The sequence below is a fragment of the Pan paniscus genome, chromosome 6, assembly GCF_029289425.2.
Source record: "Pan paniscus chromosome 6, NHGRI_mPanPan1-v2.0_pri, whole genome shotgun sequence".
Taxonomy (NCBI): Eukaryota; Metazoa; Chordata; class Mammalia; order Primates; family Hominidae; genus Pan; species Pan paniscus.
In genome coordinates, this window is record NC_073255.2 from 12,435,242 (window position 1) to 12,448,340 (window position 13,099).

Sequence of the window (13,099 nt, forward strand, 5' to 3'; positions counted from 1 at the left end):
CCAGACTATTGTAAAAACAACTTGAGAGAACTTTCTACATTTTAGGCATTGGTTGACAGCCTGCCTTTTTTTCTCATGCTATGTCCTTCTCTTTTTATTGCTACATTTCTTTGCCTAGGGGATGTGCTCTAAGATACTGGTTCTGAACATCTCTGTGAAGGAGTATAAATGACACCAGACTCAGATTCAAAGCTGTTTTTTTAAGAGAGGTAACAGTTTGATTGTTATTAAAGCTGGATGATGAGTACATAGGTGTGAATTGTTCTAGTCTTTGTATTTCTGTGATTTTTGAAATTTTTTATAATAAAAGGTATATGTAATATACAGGGAAAGAGTGGTCTGAGTATAGTCATAGTTCTGCCCCTAACTTTTGTGGGGGCTTCAGTTCCCCACTTATGAAATGAGAGAGTGGATTTAATCATTTATTAAGATGTGTTCGAACTGTAACATGAGAGGTTTACAGCGGTTAATATTTTGGTCTCTCTCTAGGAAAGGAGGTCACTGTGGTTTTTCCACTCCCTGTTTCCCTATTTTCTACCTTGTGGTTATGGCCCATATTAAGTCAATGTTTATCATGTAATATGTACTGCCAAGAAGCCACCTGACCCCTAGACAACTAACAGGCAGGCTTCTCCACGGACTTCCTCTGAAATACAGAATAGCAAGATCATCCGAGAAAGCAATATAAATGTGCATGTTACGGTTATTTAAAATGAACTTTCTTAGCCATTTTAATGTGTATGAATTTCCTTATTATAGCAATAATAGCCTCCAATTCATGGACACTTACCAGGTGCTAGGCACTGTCCTGAGTGCTTCACACACATTACCTCATTTAATCCTTCACAAGCACAACCACCTATATACAGTAAGTCCTCACTTAATGTCCTCTGTAGGTTCTGGAAACTGTGACATAAAGTGAAACAATTGATAATGAAGACAATTTTCCCAAGAGCTAATTGATATAAATAAGAGTTAAGCTCTTATGGCATATTCCTAGTCACAAAAACATTACTAAACCTCTAAATACTCAAAACACCTCTAATAATAAACATTGAAATAAATCTAAGCTATATATACATTTATGAAAGATTGATAAAAACAAGATAACTGCTTACCTGCATATTCCAGTTCAGGGTCACGGTTGACCAGATCCTGTCCCAGCAGCTGAGGGTACAAGGCAGGAACCAGCCCTGGACAGGATGCAGTCCTGTCAAAGGGCACACATACACCCACCCACTCTCTCAGACAGGCACCATGTAGACACACCAATGCATCTAATGGGCAAAGCTTTGGGATGTGGGAGGAAACCCCAGGACCTGGAGAAAACCCACACAGACATAGGGAAAACATGTCAACTCCACACAGTGAGCCTGGCCCAGGAATTGAATTTTTTTTCTCATCAATGTTATAACAAAATGACATTGAACAAAATATTATTCCAGGACCCCTTGTACTTAGTAGATGTTGTAAGAATTCGAATTTTTCCAAGATGGAGGCAGAGAGAGGTTCAGTAACTTGTCCACTGTCATACTAAAACCAGAGAATGGCAAAATGAACTTTTAACTCAGGCTTATAAGACCTGTGAGCCTCACTTATAACAACTACTGCATCATTAAGTATCTATGCGAATGTCTGTGTTTTCACTGTCTCCTCCTCACAAAACAGGTTTCGAGGAACTGAGGAAGTTTTGTGAGGCTTTGGTAACAGAAAGAAGAAACGGTGGGTATAACGCAGAAATAACAACGGAATTTCCTAGGGAACAACCATATATTTACCTGATAGCCTATGGGTGTTAGTCACACTTTTTACTTTTGTAAGATGAGAATCAAGAGACAAGGAAGTAGCATCTTTTCAGGTCAACTCTCTTTTTGCTGAGGCAGGTTAAAAACATGCAGAATAATAATGCCACTAAGAAGCAAACAGGTGATTCCTAGATGGGGGAAATGGACTAAAGCCCTCCTGCCTTGGAGCTGTTTTGATTAAAGTTGGTGGGAGGTTGGAGTCCAACTTAGTCATCCATTCCCTTTCATTCTCCAACATTAAATAGGGTAACTCAAACCAAAGATTTGCCACCTCTCATTCTCAAGCGTGAAAATCAGCACTAAATTAATTGGGAAGATTATGCAAAATAAAATCTTCAGTTTCATCAATGTATAAAAGACAACTAGTTTTGCACCCAGAGAAACAATGCACCACAATCTTAATCCCAACAGATGGTCTTGAATTAGTATGCTATTGGACTTACACCAGAACAAATAAGAGAGCATGGATAACCATAATGACTAGAAAAAGGCAACGTGGAGCCCATGCCCTTCTGATAGTTATTTTGTAGTAAAAGTCTTTATGGAAGAAATATAGCACACTATTTTCATTGTTACTACTATAAATAGCCCAGAGTAAGCAGTCATATTCGTGAAATAAATGATTATTAGAAGTAATTTTTAGTGTTTATCAGTCACTTGAGGTCTGTGATACAATAAATTGCTCTTCTCCAAAGCTCTGCTAGATGAAAATCTTTTTTCAACTTTTTCAAATTCTTTTAATATGCTACCACAGTAGCATCTGCATTGTGTTTATTGATTCTAGTACCAGTGCCAACATCTTAATTTTAGTGGTGATGATATTTTGGGGTCCTAGAATCATTTAAAAAGAGACAAGTCTGCTAGGACTTACATATTTCAGAGAATTGTATCTGCATGAAGTCATAGAAATACACACAAAAAAAGGCTGGTAACAAATCAAAGTTATATATTTTGACAAAGATTAAGGCATAGTATAGTTTCACAAGCTTCTCCCTATTTTAGCCACCTCCCACACTGCTGATCTAGAGTAGAAAAAAAAAAATTACCAACTAACAAGGAAGAAATTAATGACCTTCGTACCTGATTTGAAGAAATTTGTTCTTGAAGATCCTTTCCTTTCTTTCTTTCTTTTTTCTTTTTTTCTCTTTCTTTCTTTCTCTTTCTTCTTTTTGTCAGTAGAAAAGCTTGATATAGTAGAATTTCTAACACCTGCCCCAAAGCTCTGAAATTTCTGGGATTCGTTATCCTTGGACCCAGAATATGACCTAGGCATTCTCTCAACTCCTTCATCAGTAATTAGAGGAATACTGTCTTAGTCCATTTTGTGTTGCTATAAAGGAATACCTAAGGCTGAGTAATCTATAAAGAAAAGAGGTTTATTTGGCTTACAATTCTGCAGTCTATGCAAGAAGCATGACACCAGCATCTGCTTCTGGTGAGGACCATTGACTGCTTCTACTCATGGCAAAAGGTGAAAGGGGACCAGCGTGTGCAGATCATATGGTAAGAGAGGGAGCAAGAGAGCAGGGAGAGAGGTGTCAGACTCTTTTAAACAATCAGCTCCCCCAGGAACTAATACAGAGAGAACACACTCATTACCGCAAGGATGGCATTAAGTCATTCATAAGGGATCCACCCACATGACCCAAACGTTTCCCATCAGGCCCCACTTCCAACAGTGGGGATGAAATTTCAACACGAGGTTTGGAGGGGGCAAATATGCAAACCACGGCAAACACCAAAACTGTATTGGTCTTATTTGTCAACAAAGGGAAAGATTGAAAGCATTCAAAGACAATAAGAAAATAAAAATTATCATTGGTAATAAAATACAGGATGTGGCATTGCTTAAATGTGGAACAGTGTGACTTCAGTCCCTATTCCCTCACCAAATTCTGATTGAGTTGATCCTTCCACATTCCCTCTACTATTTTTCAATTGTTACTATTATTTAATAAACTTTATGGTTTAGAGCAGTTTCGGGGTACAGCAACACGGACTCAATTATCTTTTATATCATTTACTCCCTAAGATCTCTTGCTTCATTATTTGCCATTCAATCCCCAGCTTGAATAATTGTGTCACATTTGCAACACACAGTGCCTCATAGGCTACAGTGACAGGCTAAATTCCCATTATACCAATCTTATGACTATTAATCTCTTTCTCTAAAATGTTTTTTCAATATTAATATTTCTTCTTTCCATGTTGTTTATTCCTGACTAAATGCAATTCTTTTAGACCAAAAATAAATCAAGGTGCCATCTGGAAAGTTTTACAATTTTTTTTCTAAGAAATATCTGAAAGTAGATTGATCTAGTCCTATCATAGGTTTGAATGTTCAATATTTTTCTTTAATTATTTTCTTTGGTCAATGGATAGAGCAGTTTTAACTTTTTCATGCAGAGCCTACAAATAGAGAAAGATCAGATCTATTTATACCTTGACTAAACTCTGCTTTAAATGGAAAAATATTTCTATTTTTCACTTAGTTCATTTTACTTTCAGATATTAGACAGTGTTATTCTAGATCTTGGTGAATTATTTGATAACCACTGATTGGTATTTAAACTTTTCTTGTATTGGGGACAAACAATAGTGTTAAATCTCTGAACTGGAAGGAAACTTAGAAACCACTTTTATTTAATTCTGCCATTTCACAGTTGATAAAATAGAGGACAGATATTAAGACCCAACCAAAGGTCAAATCATTAATCAGTGAGGGACTAAAATTTAGGTCTTTGTGCATCAAAGTGGCCATCTTTCATTATCTCTAAATGCCCTAGAAAATTTTTAGGCCTTTGCGCTATCCAGGCTTGTGCTTGAGCAGGAGAAAAAGGAGGCTGTATGGCTAATAATTTATATTTATAAGGATTTAACTTTAGTGGCAAATGGCTCAGAACAAATCATCATGGGCTAAGTTCCAGCACATTAAAGAGTCTCACGTCTCACTGTGTAAATCTTAGTGCCTGGGCCATTAAAGGCAATGAACACCACCTCTTCGAACCCTGGGTTGAAAAACTTTCTCCTCCAGGTTTGGACAGGTTTATCTGAGTAGCTGGGGATTGTTACAGCTACTTCAGTAACTGACAGCCCATGTTTTTGATCCCTAATCAAAACATAGCCAGTAATATAGGTAGATATCAACATTTGCATGAATATTAAGTTGTAGAAACACAATACCTACTTGGGTTTTCTGGTCAGTGTATTGAGATTTAATAAGAATATCCAAAAAAGTTTTAAAATAACTCTTCTAAATTTCCGGAATAAAAGTGTTTTAAGAGCATTAAGTAACTTATTATCCCATGTTATATTAAGCCGTTACAATGCTGGTTTACACAACATTGTTCCCAGTTAAGGTAATAGGGTCATCTGTTTTTTTCATTGCATCTAAATTATATAGTTCCTCCTGCACAACAGTTTGTTTCTCCTTCTGCCCTTATAAATTCTATACTAAGGGTAAATTATTCATGGACAAAATTTATAGAAAAGGGGACTTGAGGTGAATTTTTTTTTCCTATCTGGGGATATGAACAACCTTTTAATAATACTAAATTCTACACAGAAATAAAGTACCTATTATCATTATTCATTGTTTATATCCAGAACTATAGATTTTGAAATCACATATATAATGTTATTTAATGTTGAGTAACTTTTACTTAATTATATATTTTCTGTTATTCTAATTGACCAAATTCAGAAATGCCAAATACTAACACAATTTAGTCAGGACTCTGCATGGGTCTTCAGGAAGTGTTGTTTGAAAAAAGATATTTGGGCACCACCTTGTGGGACTTTGTAGAAAGACACAGTGTGAGAGTTTGTCAACTATTGTTAACAGATGAAAAATTTTAATCGTCTGTGATGCTGAACGGGTGGAATATAAGTTGCTTTCTACAGCTTTTTTGGGCAGAAGAATGAGGAGATGAACCAAAGAGTGATAAAACTACTCTTATATAGGATCAAGAAGCTCTCTAAGTAACATCTGATGAAATCCATAACTCATTCACTTAACTAACATTAACTTAGTTTCTACTATATGTGAGGCACTGGATAGAAAACAGATAGATGCAGTCACTTCAACCCAGTGAAGAAAATAAGCAAGTAAAGAGCAATGGCAAGTTTTACCAAAAAAAAAAAAAAAAATTAAGTAATCACATATCTAACTCTAGTTGACAATACCATGCTGCAGGGTTTGGGCACAAAATGTACCAGTGTCTGCAACTTACTTTGAAATGCATCATAAAGAAAGAAGATGGGGCTGGGTGCGGTGGCTCACGCCTGTAATCCCAGCACTTTGGGAGGCCGAGGCGGGCGGATCACGAGGTCAGGAGATCAAGGCCATCCTGGCCAACATAGTGAAACCCCGTCTCTACTAAAAATACAAAAATTAGCTGGGCGTGGTGGTGCATGCCTGTAATCCCAGCCACTCAGGAGGCTGAGGCAGGAGAATTGCTTGAACCAGTGTGCTGAGATGGCACCACTGCACTCCGGCCTGGCCACAGAGTGAGATCCCATCTAAAAAAAGAAAGAAAAAGAGAAGAAAAGAGACGGGTAGAAGAATGGGTAGATGCGTAGATTATGCAATAGAGCAAATATGTTCATTGCAAATACAATTGTGAAATCTAGGTGGCAGGTAATGGGTTTGCTGTATAATTCTGTTAACTTTTCTGTATGTTTGACAATTTTCATAACAAAATATTAGGCCAAAAACAGCAAGAGCAATATAGTGTGATAACATCTATAAAAGAGACCTACACAGAGGGCACCCAGCTCAGACTGTGATATGGAAGTTGGAAGTGCAGGAGCAGAGGATAAACAGTGGTTTCTTTCATGCCATGTTAAAGGGTTTAAACTTTATCTTGAAAGCAACGGGAGCCACTGAACAATTTTAAGCAGGGTTGTGACATGATCACACTTTCATGTTAGGAAAATCACTCTGATTGCTGTGTGAATAATGGCAGGAAAACAAGCTTGGAGGCTGAGATCTACTAGGAAACTTACTATGACACCAATGAGAGATAAGGCTCTCAAGTACCAGCAATGAGAATGCAAAGTGAAGAAGTCTAAGAAATATTAAGAAGCAGAATCAAAGAGCTTAGTACCTAATTGGCCTAGGAAACTGGAAGAAATGAAGGAGAAAGATGGTACCCAGCAGTCTGCCAAAAAGTATTTAATAACTGTCTCTCTGGGGAAAAAAGTGTATTGTACACATATACATACGTAAGTTTATCAGAAATGTTATTGATAAAGAACGTATGGTATAAAATTTTCAAATAATAATAAAATACACAATATTCTCTATTATAAATTCTATATAGCAAACTGACTCATACAGATTGCTTTCATTGATTTTTGGCCAAATTCTTATATCCTTAGCCAATCTATGGTTGTAATTGATGAATGAGTGTAGTTCCAACAAGAATGTTGGTTGGCATTTTCCTCTTGTTGAACAAGTAAGACAAAAGTGAAACAAAGAAAAAGATGGATGTGCATTGAAACTTCATTTGTTTGTCAATGATATAAGCAACTTTGTAGCTGAATAAAATAATACTTTTCAAATACTGAAACATTTTCTTAGTTTTTTTCTTGTTCAACTGTTACAGATAAAATACACTTTTGAGTTTAATCTGCATTATTGTTTTCTCCATCACTTTCTTTGGCCTAGACAATAAATAAGACAGTAATTCAAGCCCTAATTTATAGCAGATTTCTATTGTGTAAAAAGTCCTACTATGTCAGATTTCAAATTACTAATGTGACATCACTGAACACAGGGTTGGAAAGAGAAACACAAATATATAGCAGCATACCACTATGCAGGATTTCCATCATATAGTTGCCATGGATGCAAACAACTTCAAGTACACACACAATAGTAAGATTTAGTAAATAATTAGGAAGTAATGAGTTTTGAGTATTTATTACTATTGTTTTTAATGTAATTTATTTATTTGTAAGTTAAATATATAATACAACATTTAATAATATCTGCGGTTAACAACTGGCTCAAAAAATTTCTGGAAATTTAGCAGTTGACCCTCACAAGGTGACATGAGCCATCTTCAGCACACCAGAGACTATACCTAACTTCCAGGCTGTGCGGTGCCCTCTTGCCTCTTAAAAGAGTACAGCACACAGGTCTGAGAATTGGTTCTGCCACTTTTTGACGCTGGACCTGTAAGTTCTGAAAGCCTCAGTTTCCACATCCGCAAGTGAAGACTATGAGGAGGAGCCCAATAAAAATAAGGATAGCAACAGCAGCATCCGAATCAACAACAAAAATAACACCTCTCTCACAGTGTTGTGGTGAGTATCAAAAGAGCTTTGTAACCAGTAAAAATCCATAAATGTTCTGTAATTTCAAAAACAACTTAAAAGACAAACTAGTAAAAGAACAGAGATTATAACAAACTATCTCTCAGACCACAGTGCAATCAAACTAGAACTCAGGATTAAGAATCTCACTCAAAACCACTCAACTACATGGAAACTGAACAACCTGCTCCTGAATGACTACTGGATACATGACGAAATGAAGGCAGAAATAAAGATGTTCTTTGAAACCAACGAGAACAAAGACACAACATACCAGAATCTCTGGGACGCATTCAAAGCAGTGTGTAGAGGGAAATTTATAGCACTAAATGCCCACAAGAGAAAGCAGGAAAGATCCAAAATTGACACCCTAACATCACAATTAAAAGAACTAGAAAAGCAAGAGCAAACACATTCAAAAGCTAGCAGAAGGCAAGAAATAACTAAAATCAGAGCAGAACTGAATGAAATAGAGACACAAAAAACCTTTCAAAAAATTAATGAATCCAGGAGCTGGTTTTTTGAAAGGATCGACAAAATTGATAGACCGCTAGCAAGACTAATAAAGAAAAAAAGAGAGAAGAATCAAACAGACACAATAAAAAATGATAAAGGGGATATCACCACCGATCCCACAGAAATACAAACTACCATCAGAGAATACTACAAACACCTCTACGCAAATAAACTAGAAAATCTAGCAGAAATGGATAAATTCCTCGACACATACACTCTCCCAAGACTAAACCAGGAAGAAGTTGAATCTCTGAATAGACCAATAACAGGAGCTGAAATTGTGGCAATGATCAATAGTTTACCAACCAAAAAGAGTCCAGGACCAGATGGATTCACAGCCAAATTCTACCAGAGGTACAAGGAGGAACTGGTACCATTCCTTCTGAAACTATTCCAATCAATAGAAAAAGAGGGAATCCTCCCCAACTCATTTTATGAGGCCAGCATCATTCTGATATCAAAGCCGGGCAGAGACACAACCAAAAAAGAGAATTTTAGACCAATATCCTTGATGAACATTGATGCAAAAATCCTCAATAAAATACTGGCAAAACGAATCTAGCAGCACATCAACAAGCTTATCCACCATGATCAAGTGGGCTTCATCCCTGGGATGCAAGGCTGGTTCAATATACGCAAATCAATAAATGTAATCCAGCATATAAACAGAACCAAAGACAAAAACCACATGATTATCTCAATAGATGCAGAAAAAGCCTTTGACAAAATTCAACAACCCTTCATGCTAAAAACTCTCAATAAATTAGGTATTGATGGGACGTATTTCAATCTATGACAAACCCACAGCCAATATCATACTGAATGGGCAAAAACTGGAAGCATTCCCTTTGAAAACTGGCACAAGACAGGGATGCCCTCTCTCACCACTCCTATTCAACATAGTGTTGGAAGTTCTGGCCAGGGCAATTAGGCAGGAGAAGGAAATAAAGGGTATTCAATTAGGAAAAGAGGAAGTCAAATTGTCCCTGTTTGCAGACGACATGATCGTATATCTAGAAAACCCCATCGTCTCAGCCCAAAATCTCCTTAAGCTGATAAGCAACTTCAGCAAAGTCTCAGGATACAAAATCAATGTATAAAAATCACAAGCATTCTTATACACCAACAACAGACAAACAGAGAGCCAAATCATGAGTGAACTCCCATTCACAATTGCTTCAAAGAGAATAAAATACCTAGGAATCCAGCTTACAAGGGATGTGAAGGGCCTCTTCAAGGAGAACTACAAATCACTGCTCAAGGAAATAAAAGAGGATACAAACAAAGGGAAGAACATTCCATGCTCATGGGCAGGAAGAATCAATATCGTGAAAATGGCCATACTGCCCAAGGTAATTTACAGATTCAATGCCATCCCCATCAAGCTACCAATGCCTTTCTTCACAGAATTGGAAAAAACTACTTTAAAGTTCATATGGAACCAAAAAAGAGCCTGCATCGCCAAGTCAATCCTAAGCCAAAAGAACAAAGCTGGAGGCATCATGCTACCTGACTTCAAACTATACTACAAGGCTACAGTAACCAAAACAGCATGGTACTGGTACCAAAACAGAGATATAGATCAATGGAACAGAACAGAGCCCTCAGAAATAACACCGCATATCTACAACTATCTGATCTTTAACAAACCTGAGAAAAACAAGCAATGGGGAAAGGATTCCCTATTTAATAAATGGTGCTGGGAAAACTGGCTAGCCATATGTAGAAAGCTGAAACTGGATCCCTTCCTTACACCTTATACAAAAATCAATTCAAGATGGATTAAAGACTTAAATGTTAGACCTAAAACCATAAAAACCCTAGAAGAAAACCTAGGCATTACCATTCAGGACATATGCATGGGCAAGGACTTCATGTCTAAAACACCAAAAGCAATGGCAACAAAAGCCAAAATTGACAAATGGGATCTAATTAAACTAAAGAGCTTCTGCACAGCAAAAGAAACTACCATCAGAGTGAACAGGCAACCTACAAAATGGGAGAAAATTTTCGCAACCTACTCATCTGACAAAGGGCTAATATCTAGAATCTACAATGAACTCAAATAGATTTACAAGAAAAAAACAAACAACCCCATCAAAAAGTGGGCAAAGGACATGAACAGACACTTCTCAAAAGAAGACATTTATGCAGCCAAAAAACACATGAAAAAATGCTCACCATCACTGGCCATCAGAGAAATGCAAATCAAAACCACTATGAGATACCATTTCACCCCAGTTAGAATGGCAATCATTAAAAAGTCAGGAAACAACAGGTGTTGGAGAGGATGTGGAGAAATAGGAACACTTTTACACTGTTGGTGGGACTGTAAACTAGTTCAACCATTGTGGAAGTCAGTGTGGCAATTCCTCAGGGATCTAGAACTAGAAATACCATTTGACCCAGCCATCCCATTACTGGGTATATACCCAAAGAACTCTAAATCATGCTGCTATAAAGACACCTGCACACGTATGTTTATTGTGGCATTATTCACAATAGCAAAGACTTGGAACCAACCCAAATGTCCAACAATGATAGACTGGATTAAGAAAATGTGGCACATATACACCATGGAATACTATGCAGCCATAAAAATGATGAGTTCATGTCCTTTGTAGGGACATGGATGAAATTGGAAAGCAACATTCTCAGTAAACTATCGCAAGAACAAAAAACCAAACACTGCATATTCTCACTCATAGGTGGGAATTGAACAAGGAGATCACATGGACACAGGAAGGGGAATATCACACTCTGGGGACTGTGGTGGGGTGGGGGGAGGGGGGAGGGATAACATTGGGAGATATACCTAATGCTAGATGACGAGTTAGTGGGTGCAGCGCACCAGCATGGCACATGTATACATATGTAACTAACCTGCACAATGTGCACATGTACCCTAAAACTTAAAGTATAATAAAAAAAAAAAGAAAAGGTGGGCAGCAAAGTCAAAAAAAAAAAAAGACAAACTACACTAGAACAGGTTCATAATATATAGGATCAGTATTCAGAATATATAAGAAAAAGAAAAAAATAGGATATGAAATGGCAGTTTTTTAGAAGGGAAATAAGAATGGCTAACAATCATGTGAAAAAGTATTTACTCTCATTAGTATTCATGAAAATGCAAACTAAAAGCACTGAGATATCATATGTTTCTCATTAGATTGACAAGTTTAAAGAGTGTAATAAAGGGTTAGCAAGGATGTTGGGAAATGGGACATGTGGTGGGAGGGTGATTTGGTAAAACTGCATTACAGAGCAACTTGGCAATATTTGTTAAAAATAACAATGTGTATTTTTTTCGCTTCCAGGAATATACCCTGGGGAAATTCTAGCACATTTGTTCAAAAGACATAGACAAGAATGTTTATTCTACTAAAATGTTTGAAACAACCTAAATGTTGATCAGTAGGTTGGATAAATAATTTGGGATGTAACAACATTGATTTATTTATTCAACAAATATATCTTGTAACCTTTATATATCCTTAAAATATAATTTTAAATAGAAAAGAAAGCTATGGAATGATATAAAAATATGATATATTTTCTATAACATTTTAAAACATAGAAAATGTTAGCTATTTTACAGATACATCTGTAAAATAGATACATCTATATGTTGTAAATCTATAACAAACTTTGATAGTAGAAAACTCACCAGTTTTCTGATAGTGGTTGTCATTGGAGAGAGAAAGGGGAATAGGACTGGGACTGGATACAAAGGGGACTTCAACTCTATTTCTAATGATCTGAGAAGAATTTTTTAAAAACCCTGAAACATTTAAATTCTGGGTGGTGGGTATACAGATTTTTGTCATATTACCCTTAATATACATGTTTTTAAATTTTCACAATAAAAAGTACTTTGAAAACCCTTCAACTCTTCAACCTATTAAGCAATAATTAAAACAGAGTTGATACCATGCCAGTTACACAGATTTATCATTTTGGACTCTACTCCTTAGGCCACCAGATCTCATTAATTCTTATTTTCAGCATTTCTCATGGATACTTTAATTTTCCACCAGATCGCTGCTTCACTAACTAGAATCCTTAGCCCCTGCAAAATACTCACTCTCCAAATAGCCCTAGAAATCCCAAGTAGACATCGTATATGTACTCATAAACAAATCATCAGTTACCATTTGACAACATCCATTTCTTTCTGTCCTGTACTTGAAGCTCATTCTATCTCTAGACTTATAGAAAATGGGGCAAATTTCTACTTTTTAATGCTTCTTAACTGGCATGCAGCCCACAAAGATCATTCCTTGCTCTGAATTCTTCCAGCATTATTTATGGTACCATTCATCTAACAATACTTATTGTGTTTTGTACTGAGAAGTGAATATTTTATGTTATATAATAATACTTAAATAATATATATTTTATTAAAGGCAGGAATTTTTTAAAAAATTCTACTGCTTTTATAGTACCCATAGCAA

The 13,099-nt window shown here is 36.4% G+C and overlaps 1 protein-coding gene across 1 annotated transcript in view; it reads right to left on the reverse strand.

Moving 5' to 3' along the window:
- The window catches only part of COL28A1 (collagen type XXVIII alpha 1 chain), a 199,480-nt gene that overhangs the window by 169,310 nt on the left and 17,071 nt on the right, over nt 1-13,099 (reverse strand). The window contains exons 4-5 of the mRNA XM_055115702.2: nt 2,886-6,326; nt 1,119-1,319 (exon numbers count right to left, since the gene is read on the reverse strand). The gene's annotated coding sequence lies outside the window, so the exon portion shown is untranslated. The remainder of the gene's footprint in view (nt 1-1,118; nt 1,320-2,885; nt 6,327-13,099) is intronic.